Source organism: Ranitomeya variabilis, chromosome 1 (assembly GCF_051348905.1).
Source record: "Ranitomeya variabilis isolate aRanVar5 chromosome 1, aRanVar5.hap1, whole genome shotgun sequence".
In the NCBI taxonomy this organism is placed as follows: Eukaryota; Metazoa; Chordata; class Amphibia; order Anura; family Dendrobatidae; genus Ranitomeya; species Ranitomeya variabilis.
The window spans coordinates 34,732,440-34,752,031 of record NC_135232.1 but is presented as its reverse complement, the minus strand read 5'-3'; positions in this window follow the sequence as shown (position 1 = coordinate 34,752,031).

The following is a 19,592-nucleotide window of genomic DNA, read 5'->3' as shown; positions in this document are numbered from 1 at the left end:
ATTATTATTTATTATTATTTATTGTTATAGCGCCATTTATTCCATGGCGCTTTACAAGTGAGGAGGGGTATACATAATAAAAACAAGTACAATAATCTTGAACAATACAAGTCATAACTGGTACAGGAGGAGTGAGGACCCTGCCCGCGAGGGCTCACAATCTACAAGGGATGGGTGAGAATACAGTAGGTGAGGATAGAGCTGGTCGTGCAGCGGTTGGTTGATCGGTGGTTACTGCAGGTTGTAGGCTTGTCGGAAGAGGTGGGTCTTCAGATTCTTTTTGAAGGTTTCGATGGTGGGCGAGAGTCTGATGTGTTGTGGTAGAGGGTTCCAGAGTAGGGGTGATACGCGAGAGAAATCTTGTATGCGATTGTGGGAAGAGGAGATAAGAGGGACAATTCATAACTAAGAAAATTTACCATTCAAAAGTCTTAAAAAATTTAAAAAAATAAATAAAAAAAAAAGAACAGCACTAAAAGCGAATCTGTCATCAGAAAACGACCTATTGTAAATCAGATCTTTGTGTTAATTTTTATTTTCATATTACGATCCTTATTAAAAAAAAAAAAATGTAATCTTGTAATTTTTACACTGGCCACTGGGACTTTTTTAGACTCATCATAATCCCTGCTCTTTCAAGAAGAGTTTTCAGCAGGCTCCTTATCAGCAGAGGCAGGTTTACAATGACAAAGTAATATCTCTGTACAAAGATGACTACGCAGGCTCTACCAATCACAATAGGCCGTGTCACAGCTGACCCTACTCCTCCTCATTTCACAAATATCTCTGCACACGCTCATTAGATGCTTCAATACAAAAGATAGCGTGCGAGTCTGTTCATTGCTGATAATGTACATGTGTTTCCTGAAACCACTAGGCACTAAACGCCTCAGAAACCAATGTGAAGACTGTAAAATTAAATTTTTGTAAAACTTTTTAATACCAATTGTGACATGGAAAAAAAAGAAAAATTCAAATATTTTTTTTTTTAAATAGAGAAAAGTTGTTCCAGCTTCTTGATAAAATTTAGTTTTTAATCCAACATATTAAAATCAAAAAGGACACACTCCTGGGACAATACCATAGCACGTGAAGAGAGCTACGCGTTTCGACCTGACGGTCTTTGTCACAGCTGTAGCTCTCTTCACATGTGCTATGGTATTGTCCCAGGAGTGTGTCCTTTTTGATTTTAATATGTTGGATTAAAAACTAAATTTTATCAAGAAGCTAGAACAATTTTTCTCTGTTTTTGGGATTCCACTATGTCGTGTCAGGACGAAGTTCCGTGCCTCTTACATCTATCGGTGAGCTGGCTTTTTTCTCTTTTTTTTTTTTTGTTTGAAATTTTTTTAAATACATTTACCGAAAAAACGTTATTTAAACAATGGATAATTTTTTGACAATCGGTCATCAATAACGAAGGAGGAAGCCATCAATAATCATTTTTAGATCGCTGGGCGCCAACACCCACAAATTAGCTGTTATCAGGTTTGTGTACAGAGCTGGAACAGCACTGCTCCATACACCATGTAGTGGCCGTTCTCAGGTACTGCAGTTCAGTTTACATTTAACCCCTTCATGACCCAGCCTATTTTGGCCTTAATGACCTTGCCGTTTTTTGCAATTCTGACCAGTGTCCCTTTATGAGGTAATAACTCAGAAACGCTTCAACGGATCCTAGCGATTCTGAGATTGTTTTTTCGTGACATATTGGGCTTCATGTTAGTGGTAAATTTAGGTCGATAATTTCTGAGTTTATTTGTGAAAAAAACGGAAATTTGGCGAAAATTTTGAAAATTTCGCAATTTTCACATTTTGAATTTTTATTCTGTTAAACCAGAGAGTTATGTGACACAAAATAGTTAATAAATAACATTTCCCACATGTCTACTTTACATCAGCACAATTTTGGAAACAAATTTTTTTTTTGCTAGGAAGTTATAAGGGTTAAAATTTGACCAGTGATTTCTCATTTTTACAACAAAATTTACAAAACCATTTTTTTTAGGGACCACCTCACATTTGAAGTCAGTTTGAGGGTTCTATATGGCTGAAAATACCCAAAAGTGACACCATTCTAAAAACTGCACCCCTCAAGGTGCTCAAAACCACATTCAAGAAGTTTATTAACCCTTCAGGTGTTTCACAGCAGCAGAAGCAACATGGAAGTAAAAAATGAACATTTAACTTTTTAGTCACAAAAATGATCTTTTAGCAACATTTTTTTTATTTTCCCAAGGGTAAAAGGAGAAACTGGACCACGAACATTGTTGTCCAATTTGTCCTGAGTACACCGATACCTCACATGTGGGGGTAAACCACTGTTTGGGGGCACGGCAGGGCTCGGAAGCGAAGGAGCGCCATTTGACTTTTTCAATGAAAAATTGGCTCCAATCTTTAGCGGACACCATGTCGCGTTTGGAGAGCCCCCGTGTGCCTAAACATTGGAGCTCCCCCACAAGTGACCCCATTTTGAAAACTAGACCCCCCAAGGAACTTATCTAGAAGCATAGTGAGCACTTTAAACCCTCAGGTGCTTCACAAATTGATCCGTAACAATGAAAAAGTACTTTTTTTTCACACAAAATTTCTTTTAGCCTCAATTTTTTCATTTTCACATGGGCAACAGGATAAAATGGATCCTAAAATTTGTTGGGCAATTTCTCCTACGCCGATACCTCATATGTGGGGGTAAACCACTGTTTGGGTGCATGGCAAGGCTCGGAAGGGGAGGCATGCCATTTGACTTTTTGAATGGAAAATTAGCTCCAATCGTTAGCGGACACCATGTCGCGTTTGGAGAGCCCCTGTGTGCCTAAACATTGGACAAGTGACCCCATTTTGGAAACTAGACCCCCCAAGGAACTTATCTAGATGCACAGTGAGCACTTATAAACTTCTGTGAAGCACCTGGGGGTTATAACGCAGAGCCGTGAAAATAAAAAATAATTTTTCTTTCCTCAAAAATGATTTTTAGCCCAGAATTTTTTATTTTCCCAAGGGTAATAATCCCAAATGTTGTTGTCCAGTTTGTCCTGAGTACGATGATACCCCATATGTGGGGGTAAACTACTGTTTGGGCGCACCGCAGGGCTCTGAAGGGAAGGCACGCCATTTGGCTTTTTGAATGGAAAATTAGCTCCAATCATTAGCGGACACCATGTCGCGTTTGGAGAGCCCCTGTGTGCCTAAATATTGGAGCTCCCCCACAAGTGACCCCATTTTGGAAACTAGACCTCCCAAGGAACTAATCTAGATGTGTGGTGAGCACTTTGAACCCCCAAGTGCTTCACAGAAGTTTATAACGCAGAGGCGTGAAAATAAAAAATAATTGTTCTTTCCTCAAAAATTATGTTTTAGCAAGTATTTTTTTATTTTTGCAAGGGTAACAGGAGAAATTGGACCCCAACAATTGTTGCCCAGTTTGTCCTGAGTACGCTGGTACCCCATATGTGGGGATAAACCACTGTTTGTGCGCACGTCGGGGCTTGGAAGGGAGGGAGCACCATTTCACTTTTTGAACGCAAGATTGGCTAGAATCAATGGTGGCGCCATGTTGCGTTTGGAGACCCCTGATGTGCCTAAACAGTGGAAACCCCTCAATTCTAACTTCAACACTAACCCCAACACACCCCTAATCCTAATCCCAACTGTAGCCATAACCCTAATCACAACCCTAACCCCAACACACCCCTAACCACAACCCTAACCCCAACACACCCGTAACCCTAATTCCAACCCTAACCCTAATCCTAACCCTAATCCCAACCCTAACCCTAATCCCAACCATAACCACAACTGTAACCCCAACACACCCCTAACCCTATCCGTAACCCTAACCACAAGCCTAATCTTAACCCTATTTCCAACCCTAGCCCTAATTCCAACCCTAACCCTAAGGCTATGTGCCCACGTTGCGGATTCGTGTGAGATTTTTCTGCACGATTTTTGAAAAATCTGCAGGTAAAAGGCACTGCGTTTTACCTGCGGATTTACAGCAGATTTCCAGTGTTTTTTTGTGCGGATTTCACCTGCGGATTCCTATTGAGGAACAGGTGTAAAACGCTGCGGAATCCGCACAAAGAATTGACATGCTGCGGAAAATACAACGCAGCGTTTCTGCACGGAATTTTCCGCACCATGGGCACAGCGGATTTGGTTTTCCATAGGTGTACATGGTAATGTAAACCTGATGTAAAACTGCTACGAATTCGCAGCGGCCAATCCGCTGCGGATCCGCGGCCAATCCGCTGCGGATCCGCGGCCAATCCGCTGCGGATACGCGGCCAATCCGCTGCGGATACGCGGCCAATCCGCTGCGGATCCGCAGCCAAATCCGCACTGTGTGCACATGCCATAACCCTAACCCTACCCCTAACCCTAGTTCTAACCCTAGTTCTAACCCTAACCCTAGTGGAAAAAGAAAAAATATATATTTTCTTTATTTTATTATTGTCCCTACCTATGGGGGTGATAAAGGGGGGGTTTATTTATTATTTTTTTATTTTGATCGCTGTGATAGAACCTACCACAGCGATCAAAATGTACTTGTAACGAATCTGCCGGCCGGCAGATTCGGCGGGCGCACTGAGCATGCGCCCGCCATTTTGGAAGATGGCGGCGCCCATGGAGAAGACGGACCGACACCGGGAGCCTCGGTAAGTATAAGGGGGGGGGGGAGATCGGGGCACGGGGGCGTCGGAGCACGGGGGGGTGGCATAGGAGCAGGGGGGAGCGGACAGGAGGACGGGGGAGCGGAGCACAAGACGGAGGGGAGCGGAGCACAGATCGGTGGCTTGGGGGGCGATCGTTGGGGTGGGGGGGGTCACATAAGTGTTTCCAGCCATGGCCGATGATATTGCAGCATCGGCCATGGCTGGATTGTAATATTTCACCAGTTTTTTAGGTGAAATATTACAAATCGCTCTGATTGGCTGTTTCACTTTTAACAGCCAATCAGAGCGATCGTAGCCACGGGGGGGGGGGGGGGGTGAAGCCACCCCCCCTGGGCTGAAGTACCACTCCCCCTGTCCCTGCAGATCGGGTGAAATTGGAGTTAACCCTTTCACCCGATCTGCAGGGACGCGATCATTCCATGACGCCACATAGGCGTCATGGGTCGGATTGGCACGGGTTTTCATGACGCCTACGTGGCGTCAAAGGTCGGGAAGGGGTTAAATGAGATCTGAGCTGCAGTACCTGAGAACAGCCACTACGTGGTGTATGAAGCTGTGCTGTTCCAGCTCTGTACACTGTTCGTCTGGCAGTAGGACAAGGAACAAACAGCTGCAACAGGTGCCAGGTGTCAGACCCCTAAATTTCTAAGGATAAGTCATTAATATAGAAGACATGGACAACCCCTTTAAATCTTTATGCCATCAGCAATAATTGCCAGTAACGACACCAAAAGTGACTAAACTGGCTGATATCAGAGGCATGTTCACCGATAAAGTCCTTATTCCATCAACTATAACCTCATCTGATCCATATATCAGGAATATAATGTGTTTATGGAGTCCGGCTTTATTTGCCATCCTGCAGGTCGTCTTCCCGACACGTCTCCTCTCCTGTATGTTTATGTCTGGATCCGGCATTGAAATCTGCGCTGCGTCCATTCGTTTCTGCGCACTCGCCACTGTTTACACTGCTCAGTATGTCATATACCAATCGTGAGAACCCACAAGAGGACGTGGCGTGTGATCGTGAGAAACAACGCTTCCTATAGAAGAGCGAACATCTTCATGCTGCCCGAAACGAGTGGATATTGGCCTCGGCAACCCCATAAAAGTGAGATCCACCATTATCGTACATTACGTAAGGCTCCATTATTTTTGGACTGTTCCCCACAACCTCCTTTCTGAAATTAATCCAGAATGGTAATCAGCTCATCAGCTTCAGAAAGTGGCTCCGAGCCATGAACGTGTCCGCCTGCCGCAGCGGCACTTATTATACGCTAGCCCTCTACATGAAATGTAGGAAATGGATGAGGCCGAGCCGACAGTCGCTCGATTTAGATGCTCTTCAGTCCATCCTCTCTGTGACTTCCATATATCTTACTAGGGCACCCTTCCTTAAAGGGTTACGCTCACCTTCTGTCTTCCTCCCGATTTACTGCGGCGGTGTTCTCGAAAAGACTGACAGTCGTGCCGCAGCATGGCTGAGCCACCGGCCCATACTGTGCACGCTCTGACACTGCACCGGAGGACCGCAGGGGCACTGAAGGATCCAGCGATCTGGACATCTTCAAAGCAGCGCTTACAAGCTGTACAGAAAAGAGCTGGTAAGTGCATGATCTTTGCCTAGGAGAATGGCCACTTCTGATAGACTGCAGAGGTGGCCGGTTACATCAGCAAAGAGCAGTAAACTATAGAATTAAACATCCCTCAGTTCTTGAGAAATAAATTTAGCCATTAAATGGGTTGTCTGACCTTAGGATACATGTCTACAGTCACTCGATGTGACTGCAGACTTGAGAATCCTCACATCACGTGCACTGCACGCTGTGAGGATAGTCCGAAGTAGGCGCCCAGAAGTATGCGATTTGCATTCCTGCGTCCATGTGCCGACTAGACGTGCAATAAGTGAGGCCAAACACGTCTAGTTGGAATGTGGCAGGAAGTATGCAAATCACATACTTCCAGTCACATGACCCAGCGCCGGCACTGGACATGGTCAGGGAGGCGATGGACAACCCCTTTCACATCCAGAACTCTGTACGTAATAGGAAACATTATACACAACAGATTGTTCCATTTTGGCAGAATATTTTCCGTCCATTAAAACCACAAAAAGTAACTCTACAACTCCGGCCATACCATCCAATGGCGACGTGTCCCGAAAGGGTTACAGAGCAAAACACTATAAAACACAATTTCCACAACACTATTTTATTGCTCCTTTAGATTAAGATCAGGTTTCTGCTTTATGTAATTCAATAGAAAACATATGCGTTTACTTTCGGCTTCCGCTCCGGAGCTGAACTCATTCCATCTTTGGAAATCAGATGTGATATAAGTGACTCGGGGGACTGCCCTGGACGGGAAGGGGTTACACAGAGCTGGAAATAACAACTTAGGAGCCCGAAATAACGGCTTTGCCTGACACACTGCAATAAGGTAATGGTTTACTACCAATCAAAAGACAGAAAATAGGGAAAAGTCCCCTAAAAAAGGAAGGTGACCAGAAGCTCCAGTCCTTCTTCGGAGCCCCTACAGCAGGGTAGACAATACGCCCCATGTGACCCTGCCAGGAGATCATTTTACCTAAAAATCCTCTTTTAGGGCACAAACCACAAGTCTGCTAATTTGGGCTCTGGTCACACTTGTGTTTTTTCATCTGTTCCTGTTTTTATTACAGCAGCTGAGGCAGACGATGTATATGTAGAAAGGCTACGGGATCAGAAGGTCAGGCTGCGCACCAAAGATAGGCCCCTAGTGTCTGTCCCAGAACGCTATTTGTTCTGCATTTACAAGTCTTCTTACTAAATTAGAATATCATCAAAAATGAATTTATTTCAGTTCTTCAATACAAAAAGTGAATCTCATTATATAGAGTCATTACAGAGTGATCTATTTCACGTGTTTAAAAGTTGATGATTATGGCTTACAGTCAATGAAAACCCAAAACTCATTATCTCAGGATATTAGAATACTTTATAACACCAGCTTGAAAAATGATTTTAACATCCGAAAAGTTGTTCTACTGAAATGTATGATCAGTAAGTGCACTCAATACTTGGTCGGGCTCCTTTGGCATCAATTACTGCATCAATGCGGCGTGGCATGGAGGCGATCAGCCTGTGGCACTGCTGAGAGGTTATGGAAGCCCAGGTTGCTTTGATAGCAGCCTTCAGCTCGTCTGCATTGTTGGATGCTATAGTGGGTGGCAAATGGGGAGAAGAATCTGCGAGCCTGAAGCCAAGAGACCCCAGACAGAATGAGATGTTTGTGCATGTATGGCAGATGGACAGGTTTTGGTACTGTATACTGAGTGTACATATAACTGGTATACAGGAGCTCACAATCTACGAGAAACCCTTAGTTCTGCACATGGATTTATTCCTGTAGGTAGGGTTTTCTCTGTGTGTATGCATGATTGTCTGTATGTGTGTGCATGCATGAATGTATGCATGATTATCTGTGTATGTATGCATGATTGTCTGTATGTGTGTGTATGCATGATTGTCTGTATGCGTATGTATGATTGTGTGTGTATGATTTTTTATATGCGCATGTATATATCTATGGATATGGACTCAGGCAGGAATACATATTAGAAGCGGGCAGCATTCTATCATACATCTTTCCTATAAATCCTACATATAATGATGATGAAGAATATGCTCAGGCTGAGACCCCAATCGTTGTCGTTGTACCAGTGCAGTAGTGGGGGAGGTACAATCACTAATTATTGTTGTGCTCAGACCCTGTAACTAAGGCAGCGTACATACATCGCAGTGTGCCGCACCTCCGTAAAGGAAAATATATATAAAAACGACAGAACGGCGTCCATGAGAGCAGCTTTCCTGCCTCTTAATAATGTACTTTCCATATGCCCAATGAACAGAAGCAAGTTTGTTATATGAGAGCACGGTTTTGCCAAAGTACACAGCAGTGACGTGTATATGGGTCTGAAAGCTCTGATGTAACCTCGATGGAAGCAGGGCAGTAACTCGGAGCTGGAGACCACAGATAGCAGCCCGACTAAAATCAACCCATCAGTGCAGTAGGCGTCTGAAATGGAAAGATCAGCCCTCGGGCACCTACACATGTTAGATAAATATCAGCTGAGACTAATGTGTATGGGGGTCCCTAGACTCGCCCTCAGTAGTAAATACCAGGGAGAAATGGATCAGACTTGATGAACTTGTCCCTGTAAGAGATTATCAGCAGAGTCACTGATAGACTAGACTTGTGTCTCCACGGTAACAGACTACAAACAAACTCTGTGTAGTCTGATCCTGCAGCCATCTTGATATCCATTTGTCTCTTACTTCTTGCAAACCTAACAAATCTTAATAAAACTTAGGAAAAAGAAGCGCACCACCTAGACTTAAGACCAGATCATTTCCTAATATTTTGCACCCTTTGTCTAGAAACATAGTAACTAGTGATTAAAGAGATAACCTATTTGACTGTAGTATTGAATCCCGCTTGCTCAGTCTGGGGAAGTACCCCATGCCTCAATGCACATGCCCAGGAAACATGGCCTCCGCCTCGTCTGCAATTTGTACTCAATGCAATATCATGCAACTTATCTAAAAGCCTGATGCCAGCAGCTAATAATGGGGAGATGGCGGTTTCAGATGTAAAGTAGCACCCAGATTTCTTCAGATTTGATCTTTGGGATATTTGTGGTATTCTTACAAAGAACATTAACCACCTACCCTAAGTCTATATGGTGGACGTGGCTCGGCTTTCTAGGTCAGATCAATAGATTTTGAGTGGAGTGGTATCGCACACGCTCGACCCCTTCCCCATAGGAAACTTTTCTCCACTACAGGCACAAACAGTTTCAACTACCGCTAAGAGCAGTATCACTCTCAGCAAGGCATCATACCATGGGGGCGAAAGTACAGTTTTCTAGTGCTGTATGAAGGTCCAATGTCTTTGAGGGCTATTCCCAGCATTTAAAATCATCACGTATCCCCCATTATGCAGAACCCCTGAAGCACATTGATGAAACCTTGTGATCCTGAGGAAGCTCACTGCATTTGGTGAAACCACTATATTATTTTGCTAGTCTCACAATAGTCTGCACTGTTGTCAACAGCTATCAAGCCAAACAAGCAGCCAAATTGTTGGGAAGCTTTTATTCTGATGTTCTTGCTTGAGCGTATTTTATGTGATAAAGACCTTTTGTTCATTTCATATCATTGTCTTTAGTACACAGGAACGTGATATGATATGAGAATGATTGTACATGGGACCGGCTGCTCACACAGCACAGGGCCGGTTGCACAGGGCCTTCTGCACATGCACAGGGACGCTCGCACTGGGCCTCCTGCACACGCAAAGGGACGCTCGGACTGGGCCTTCTGCACACGCAAAGGGACGCTCGGACTGGGCCTTCTGCACATGCACAGCGCCGGTCGCACAGGGCCTTCTGCACATGCACAGCGCTGGTCGCACTGGGTCTTCTTCACACGCACAGGGCCTTCTCCATGCGCACAGTGTGGGTCACGCAGGGCCCTCGGCACGGGCACAGGGCCGGTCACGCAGGGCCTTCCGCATGCACGCAGGGCCTTCTGCACGTGCATAGGGCCTTCCGCATGCGCACAGGGCATTCCGCACGCACACAGGGCATTCCGCACGCACACAGGGCCGGTCGCGACAGACCTTCCGCACGGGAACAGGGGCGGTCACGCAGGGCCTTCTGCATGCACGCAGGGCATTCCGAACCCGCACAGGGCATTCACCACGCGCACAGGGCATTCCCCACGCGCACAGGGCCATCCCGCACGCGCACAGGGCCATCCCGCACGCGCACAGGGCCATCCCGCACGCGCACAGGGCCATCCCGCACGCGCACAGGGCAATCCCCACGCGCACAGGGCAATCCCCACGCGCACAGGGCATTCCGCACGATAACAAGGCCGTCTGTTTGCAAAAATTATTAAATCACTCTCACAGCTGATCATTTGTACCAAACTCTCTGAATTGTTGAAACATAGAAATGTTATTTGTAAAGTGCCAACTGACTTGCTATAATTTATCGGCTGATGCAGAAGGACCCTATGTGATAAGATCTGTCCTAACAAGAAGCATCTGGGAGACGAGCATCAGACACACAGTCCCTTCTTTACTTTGAAGTGGTTTCATACTGTCTCCATGCAAACTGAAAGAGACCAAACATATCTAGATGTCCAGTTGGAGGTGTCATCAGACGGACGTTCCTCCTCGACTAGCTGAGTTTGCAATGCAGTTTATTTTTGTAACTTATGATAACGTTCATACTAATGTCCATGCGACAACATGGAGATGCCAAGAAAATGATAAAGTCCCTCATGCGAATAGACTAAGGGTCACACATACTCACTGCCACTCCAATCACACACAGGACTTTGGGATCTTCCTTTTATTTTCTGGAAATGCATATTGCTGCGTCTTCCTTTTCCTTCTCTTTTTTGAGACATTTGAAATTTTTCCCCACTATCTTGGAAGCAGCGATACAGCAGACCCAAGGGCGAGAAGGATAGAAATCATGAAACGGAGACGTTCGTGAATCCTGCAGAAAGAGGCGGTGTCCATCCCCACAAACAATTCTTGACGTTCCTCAAATGAAGATGAAAAATGGAGCAACTTCTCAAATATCCAATTTAGGTTTACAGCCAGTATGGAGAGCTCTAGTTTGTGTCTCCATGGTAACAGACTACAAACAAAGCGGACGTAGTCTGATCCTGGTGAAGAATGTTAAGCAATTATCTACTATGTTCACACTCATTAAGCACATTATATATACACAAATATACATTATGTCTTTAAACTCATCAAAATCATTTTTTTTGCTGTCTCTTCTCAGTTGGCCAAAAACAATTAGAAATGATATGACTACTTAATTATCTGATAATAGTATAATTATGGTATAATTCTACACATAATAACTAAACATGACAGTAATTGTAAGATTAGTCCAGACAGATCCGTCAGAATCAGAAGTCTCAGCCGTGTCTTGGATCCAGATTTCAGGGTCAGAATAAAAGTTTTGCTGCTTATTAAATTATTATTCCGATCCAGATGGAATTTTACTTTCCTTCCTCCTACCGGCAGAGGTGACTAATCGTTGCCACAGAGGCCTCGATTTAGGCCGGAGTATCATATAACGTATCAGCAGCTTGACACAGTGGTCGGTCACTGCGAAGGCAGAAAACAAGGCCAACGAAAGCCCCTCGCCATTAATTATAGGAACCTCTGCCATACCATGTCCGTGGTATTGTGTCTGGTTCTAGGAAAGTCGGGCGACATTACAGGTATCGAAGGGTTAATCACCCAGCTTTCCTAGCAATTCTGTGGGATTAAGCGGGGAGTATTTTTCTCAGTATCACTACCGGTCTTAATCAGGGGGCCAACAGCCTCTGTATAAGCTGCAACGTCAGTCCTAAAAGTGGTCATCCAACTTTCCCTCTAGTCGGAAAAAAAGACTCCCTATTAAAGGGAAATGCACACTTTACGTACTTGGTGAGAATTTTCGGTGAGGATTTGCATGCAGAAAATACTTTTTATGTAATACATTACCAGATACGTTGATGGTTTTAAAAAAAAATTCATTAAATGTCATTACACGTGGAAATTTTCATGCGATTTGGAGATTTCATCGCAGAATTAGCTCCTTGTGATATATCTGGTGAAATCAGCAGCAGATCCCGGATAAAATTCGCATACAACGTGTATACATTTTGCCTTGGATCGATTATGGTTTTATGGTGATAGCACAATAACCCCGTGTGCAGGGCCCTTAAAGAGATTTTCTAGAGATGAGCAAATTGATTTGCGATGCCCTGGTCCGGCGTTCAGTCCAGATCGGCTGTTATGGATGCAGAAAACCTTTAAGAAGGAAGCATGGTGTCTCCTTCATTCACAGGATCGGAGGGGGTCCCAGAAGAAAGACCTCGACCGATCATGAAGTGACAGCATATTCTTGTGATGCACTATCATTTTAGAACCGTAAAGTAATAATAAATCCCCAACCTCTGACAATCTTCAGCAAATTATACTAGTGGAACAGGCGGCCACGAGAGGTGGCGAGTTCTCCTTCAATGGAAGTCTTCAAACAGAGGCTGGACAGACATCTGTCTGAGATGGTTTAGTGAATCCTGCATTGAGCAGGGGGTTGGACACGATGACCCTGGAGGTCCCTTCCAATTCTAACATTCTATAGTGAGGGTGATCAATGAGTGGAACAGGCTGCCACAAGAGGTGGTGAGTTCTCCTTCAATGGAAGTCTTCATACAGAGACTGGAGACAACTGTCTGAGATGGTTTAGTGAATCCTGCATTGAGCAGGGGGTTGGACACGATGACCCAGGAGGTCCCTTCTAACTCTAATATTCTAGGATTGTGTAACAGAACCAACTTTAGTTGTCAGAAAAAAATAAAACCGATAACCAAACCCAATTGTCACACTCCGCACTATTGACACGTCATCGAATAAGTTCCTATAGCTGCAAAAATAGGCACAGTGTGTTTTATACGGGCCGTCCAAACGTTGTATGCCTCGGATATCCCGGTTTTGTGCTAAATAATGACGGCAGCCTCACTAATGAGTCATGGCTAAGCCGTCGCTCCTGACAGATTTGTGATTCCACGGAGCTGCAAAACTTGGCAAAGTAACGACGGATTCATTCTCGGATCTCATAGCCGCAGGTCATCTATTTATCCATGTCCTTCTCACCGGACAGCGGCCATCGCCAGCGCAGTGATCAATGTGTACGTTATCTCACCTATACAGAAAATTAACTTTATGGTCTTGAATCTCCTCCAAACTCCGACATTAGAAGAGATTCATTATATAAATATTTTCAGTCGTCTCCAATGAGCGGAAATTTCCACTCCTGACATCCAATTTAACTTCTAAAATAAAAGTTTACATAAACAGAAAGACTTAACGAGCGTGTAACGTGCACTGTCCTTCTGTAACCCCCACACATCGCCGGCCCCCGGGCTCCAGGCGAGACGGAGGCTGCATCCCGTGATAGACAACAGAGAAAACACCAGGTCTCACGAAAAGAAGACATTCATTTATGAAAAACACCGCTGCCTATGAAATCAGATAGCACCGGAGAAGAGAGTCCATGCAAACATAAAGGAGAGAAGTATGGCACCGTGATATGGTGCAATATTCTGGAAATATGGGCCCACATTTACTAAGGAGGTTGCCTGTTTGTAGAGTTAAAATTTTGGTGCAAAACTTTTTATTACATTTTGCTTGCCTGTGCGCCACACTCCTGGTTTTAGTGGAGTCAAAATTGGCGTGCGACAGATTTTTGGCATACATTGTTCCATCTTATTAAGTGGGAAAATTGAAAAGTGCTTGTAAAAATAAGCAAGTTCACAATTTACCTATTATTAAAAATCAAATAAGCAAGTTCACAATTCACCTGTTATTAAAAGTCTTCTCCGTTCTCAAGAAAGGAGGGATTTTTAATTCTATAGTTCAGAGGTGGCTGGTTTCCCAAGAATGGAGTGCACACTTGCAAGCATGCTAAAGAGCTTGCAAGCACCGCTCTGAAGCTGGCCAGATCCTTCAGTCCCTCTGCGCTTCTCCAATGCTGCAGAGACAAAGAGCTACGCGTTAGCAGAATCGAAGAGCGGGCAGTTCGGGACAACAGCTCAGCCAAGCGGTCGGTCACTACTGGCAAATCTGGACAATCTGCACATTGTCCTCCAGCAAACAGGAAGCTAGAGACATTGGCGTGGTGCGCTCCTGAAGAGGGGAACTTGAGGAAACCCCTCTAATGGCTTAAAATAAGCCAACAGTTGGCCTGTAAGAGAAAATTGTCAAAGGTCTTATCCATAGTCAACTTCTTCGACCCAAGTCGCATGGCACCAAGTAGTCGGTAATTTCATATAGTAGAATCATAGAATGGTAGAGTTGGAAGGGACCTCCTGGGTCTTCTAGTCCAATCCCCTGCTCAAAAACAGGTGCAAAGGGCAACCCCCAAAAGGAGTGTCCACAATGTACCCTCTGGTATGAGGGCTAATAAGGGCGAGAGTACAAAAGTCTGCTTGATCACCCGCTGAATTCGAAACTCCAGTGGGACCAGTGGAGGCATCTTTCATGTTCTAGCCCAAGTTCCACTGTTAGGTGAAAAGGCATATTGGGACACAGACCTGAGTCAAGAGTTTTTCCCCCCCTCTCAAATGGCGATGTCATATCCAACCTCCGAGACCCCAACCATTCCTAAATAATACATCGCAGCAGTAGAGCTCCGTCATTGCATTTCCCGTAACGTAGCTGTGCGAGGAACTGCAACATGGGCCAACTCAAGTATTTGAAGGGGATGTTATGTAGAGCCAAATCAGTGCTTTATCCCATTTGATATTAGGGATTGTGGGGTCCCTGAGGTCAGACGATGAGATGACAAATGCCATTAAGCCAAAGCTGCAAAAATAAACCACTAGCTGAGACGCTCATTAACTCGTTCCAACACACACAACTAATTATTAATCAATGAGAAATGTAGGAATTTGGCCCGTTTCTTGGGGAAAACCACAAATTGTTGTGTCTGAAGTTAATTATAAATCCTCTCTACAAAAGCAAAATACATCGGTGTCACCATAGGTCCAATTTACAGAGAATTAGGCTAAGGGCTCATGCACACAGTCATATTCAGGAACAATGTACAGATCATATACAACCTCTCATTGATCCTATACTTCACCTATCATGTGCCATGTGTTACTTGATATATAGTAGCTCCATATCTGTCAGATTGTAAAGGCATCTACCGTGTACAGCGCCCTCTTCATGTCACCCACAGATTTTCAGTTGGGTTATGGTTGGGTCATTCCAAAACCTTGAGCTTTTTCTGGTGATACCATTGTTTTGTTGATTTGGAGGTTGCTTAGGGTTATTGTTGTGCTGAAAGGTAAAATTCCTCCTCATCTTCAGCTTTTTATCAAAGGCTTGAAAGTTTTGTTGTAAAATTGACTGATGTTTGGAACTGTTCATAATTCCCTCCACCATGACTAAAACCCCAGTTCCAGCTGCCAAAAACAGCCCCAAAGGATAATGCTGCCTCCACAATGTTTCACTGTGGGTATGGTGTTCCTGTGGTGATGCGCAGTATTGGCTTTAATATTTATTTATTCATTAAGTTCTCTGCTTCTAATAATATACTTATCATCTGCCATCTCCCTCTGCTCTTGGTGCAGCTCAGATCATCTTCTGCCATTTACAACCTGCTGGTTCCCTCCAATGTTTGCTGGGCGAGCCTGAGGTCACTTCTCAGTCTATGAGAGCTAGAACGAGGCTCCCATAGATTTCCCTTGAAAGCTTGTTACCGTTAGTCCTAATTTCCAGTCAGTCAGAAGCTGTGGCGACAATATCGCGAAGTAGGACTAGTGTGGCGCCAGGAACAGCAGAAGACAGAGGCTGGTAAGTATATCACAAGTGACACCATTTTGAAAACTAGACCCCTCAGGGAACATATCTAGATGTGTATTGAGCACCTTGAACCTCAGGTGCTTCACAGAAGTTTATAACATTGAAACGTGAAATGAAAAAAAAAATTCCCAAAAAAAATGTTTTTTAAGCACAAAATTTTGTATTTTCACAAAGGCAACAAGAAAAAATGAATGGACCCCAAAATTTGTTGTGCAATTTCTCCTAAGTTCACCAATACCCCATATGTGGTCGAAAACTACTTTTCAAACACAGTGCAAAGCACAGAAGGGAAGGGGCGCCATATTACAGTGCAGATTTTCCTGCACTGGTTTGAGGGTGCCATGTAACATTGGCAGAACCATTGAGGTGCCAGAACAGCACAACCCCCCATAAGTGACCCCATTTTACAAACTAAACTTCTCAATTAATTCATTTAGGGGTGCAGTGATCCTATTGACACCACAGGTGTGTCACAGAAATTTATATCACTGGGCAGTGAATTTACATTTTTGCCACCAAGATTGTGTGTTAGCCCCAAGTTTTACATTTTTATACTGGGAAATGGGTAAAAATGGCACCAAAATTTGTCCTACAATTTCTGCTGAATGTAGAAATACCCCAACAGTACTACTTTCCCACACAGCGAGACTCGGGAGGGACGGAGCGCCATTTGCCTCCTGGAGCGAAAATTTTCCAAGAATAGTTTGTGGACTCCATATGAAGAGCCCCCAAGTGCTAGAAATGTTGATTCCCTCCGTAAATTGACCCAATTCTGGAAATTATACCCCTCTGCGAATTTATCTACAGGCATAGTGACGATTTTGACTCTATGGGCGTTTTCCAGAAACAAGCAGTAGTGGATGATACGGAGTGAAATTTGCAAAATGCCGCTGTAGTGACCATTACGTTATGCTCAGCCCATGCTTCTGGAGACATGCACCTATAAATTAGGGGGGCTCATCACTACAGAAATGCCAAACATGTGGGCGCTAAATGTTGTGTAGGCACACTGGGGCTCAGAAGGGAAAGGGCATTTGGATTTGGAAGCGCAGAATTTGCTGAATTTATTTTGGGGGGCGCAGAGCCATTTAGCTTTTCCAGAGCCTTTGTGCTACGAGTAACATGGAAGCCCCCTATATTTCCGTTAACAGATGACAGACCTGAGTGGGGACTTGCTTTTTTGTGGATTGAGTTGAAGCTTTTATTGGAAACATTTTACATAACGTTTGGGATGACATTTATCCCGCGCTCTAAGCTGAGCACTTACTTTGAGTTTTCCATCAAAAATCTCCGAGTGACGTGACAGTTGAAACCCCGAGTGATCTATTCACTATAATGAGGCAGCAGAGTTACTCTGGACTTTGCCTGGCCTCTGTTTAGCGTTGTCATTCCTTTCAGAAGTGCACAAAACTGTGGTCGACCACGCTTTTATACTCGCCTAAATAGACAGACACCTCCAGATCAAAGGTCCTATGGTGTCCACAGTGACTATCTGCCTCATTATAGGGAATCTTCCATCAGAATCACGTATTTCAGAGAATTACACAGAAACCCCGGTATAAGCGCTCAGTGTAGAGGGCAGGATAAATGTGCACCAAGCCTTACTGTGATCTTTGGGAGGCAGAATGAAAAAAAAATAATCAACAGCAGATGAAGAATTGGTTTTATATATTTTTTTACACCGTTCCTCGTGCGGTATAAGTGATTAAGCGACTTTCTTCGGGTCGGTGCGATTACAGCGATACCAGATTTATATCGTGTTTTTATGTTTGGCAGCTGTCACACACTAAAAGACGCTTTTTATTGCAAAAAATAGTTTTTATCTCGCCCCATTAGAGAGCTATAATTTTTCAATACTTCGGCGGACAGAGTAATGTGAGGGCTTGTTTTTTTGAGGGACGAGTTTTTGGGCACATGACATTATTTGATCACTTTCTATAACGATTTTGGGAGGTAGAATGAACAAAAAACAGCAATTCAGGAATTTTTTTCTTTTGTTTTTTTTTTATACCGTTCTGCGTGTGGTAAAATTGATAAGGCAGCCTTATTCTTCGAGTTAGTACGATTACAGCGATACCCCATTTATATTTTTTTATGTTTTGGAACTTTTACACAATAAAAACTATTTTATACAAAAATTATTTTTGCATTGCTTTGTAACTTTTTTATTTTTCTGCTGCTTGTTTTTTTGCAGGACAAGATGACATTTTCAGAGGTACCATTTTTATTTACGTTCGACTTTTTCACCGCGTTTTATTGCACATTTTGTTAGGCGGTATGATGATAAAGCATTGTTTTTTGCCTTGAATTTTATTTATGCTTTAACACACGTGTTCACTGAAGGGGTTAACTAGTGGGACAGTTTTATAGAGCAGGTCGTTTCGGATGCGGCAATAACAAATGTGTAGTTTTTATTTTATTACATAAATAAATGTATTTAATGGATTAATATTTTAACTTTTTTTTGTTCTTTATTTGGGGATTTTTTTTTAAACTGCACTGCAGAGCATCAGAGCAGCATCTGATAGGCAGGGTAGGGAGTGAGTCAGCTCCTGTTTATAGCAGGCATTGACAAGCCACCTTCCCTGCAGGACCCTGCGGCCATCTTTCAGCCGGAGGTCAGCATGGAGACCATCAGCACAATGCGATCGCATTGTGCTGTGCTAATGGGAGCACACAGGGAGCTCACTCCCTGTGCGATCTCAAAGTCGCTGTCAATATTGACAATGGCACAAGAGCTAGCACCGATTGTGGGCGTTGCTTCAGGGTGTCAGCTCTCACACAGAGCCGACACCGCACCCGATCGTGATGGAGATCAGCATAAGCCCTCGCGATCGCGGCACTGTACATGTACTCTGTGTGCAGAAACACTGTTCCTGCAGCGCCGATGTACGGCTCATATCAGGAAGGGTTTAAGACACTTTTTGATAACATCTTCACAATACTCCTTTTTTTCCACATTATGCTGCTTTCAGATGAGGTAGCAAAAACTCAGTGGCATATTCCCTTTAAGCAAATGGACAAGATTCCTCTCTGACACCTGGATGCATAGTTTTCAATTGCTTTCCACCTACAAACCACTTAAATAGCTGCCAGCTGAATGCTTGTCTGGATGAAACCTATTTCTCCCAACCACTTTTCATAGAAATGTTCTTTCGCTTCAGCTGACCATGCGTGTTTTCAATGGTCAGTACGACTGCCAAATACCTCTGGCAGCGTCTTGTCTGCAAAACAGAAGATTCGATCATGTAGGATGTCAACCAACCCTTCTTTCTAACCTGATATCTGCTGTCTGGAGAAAGTTGGGACACCTCTAAACATTAAAATAAGACCAGGAAGAAGCAGAGTGAAAAACAGAAACAGACACACACTGCTTTTAAGCTAAGTGCTTTATCTCCTTCTGTGCTGGATTCACAGATGCACTGCTCAGTACTGCTGCATAATGTCCTCCATGCTGCTGCTTTCTAGTGTCTATCTCACACCACTGCT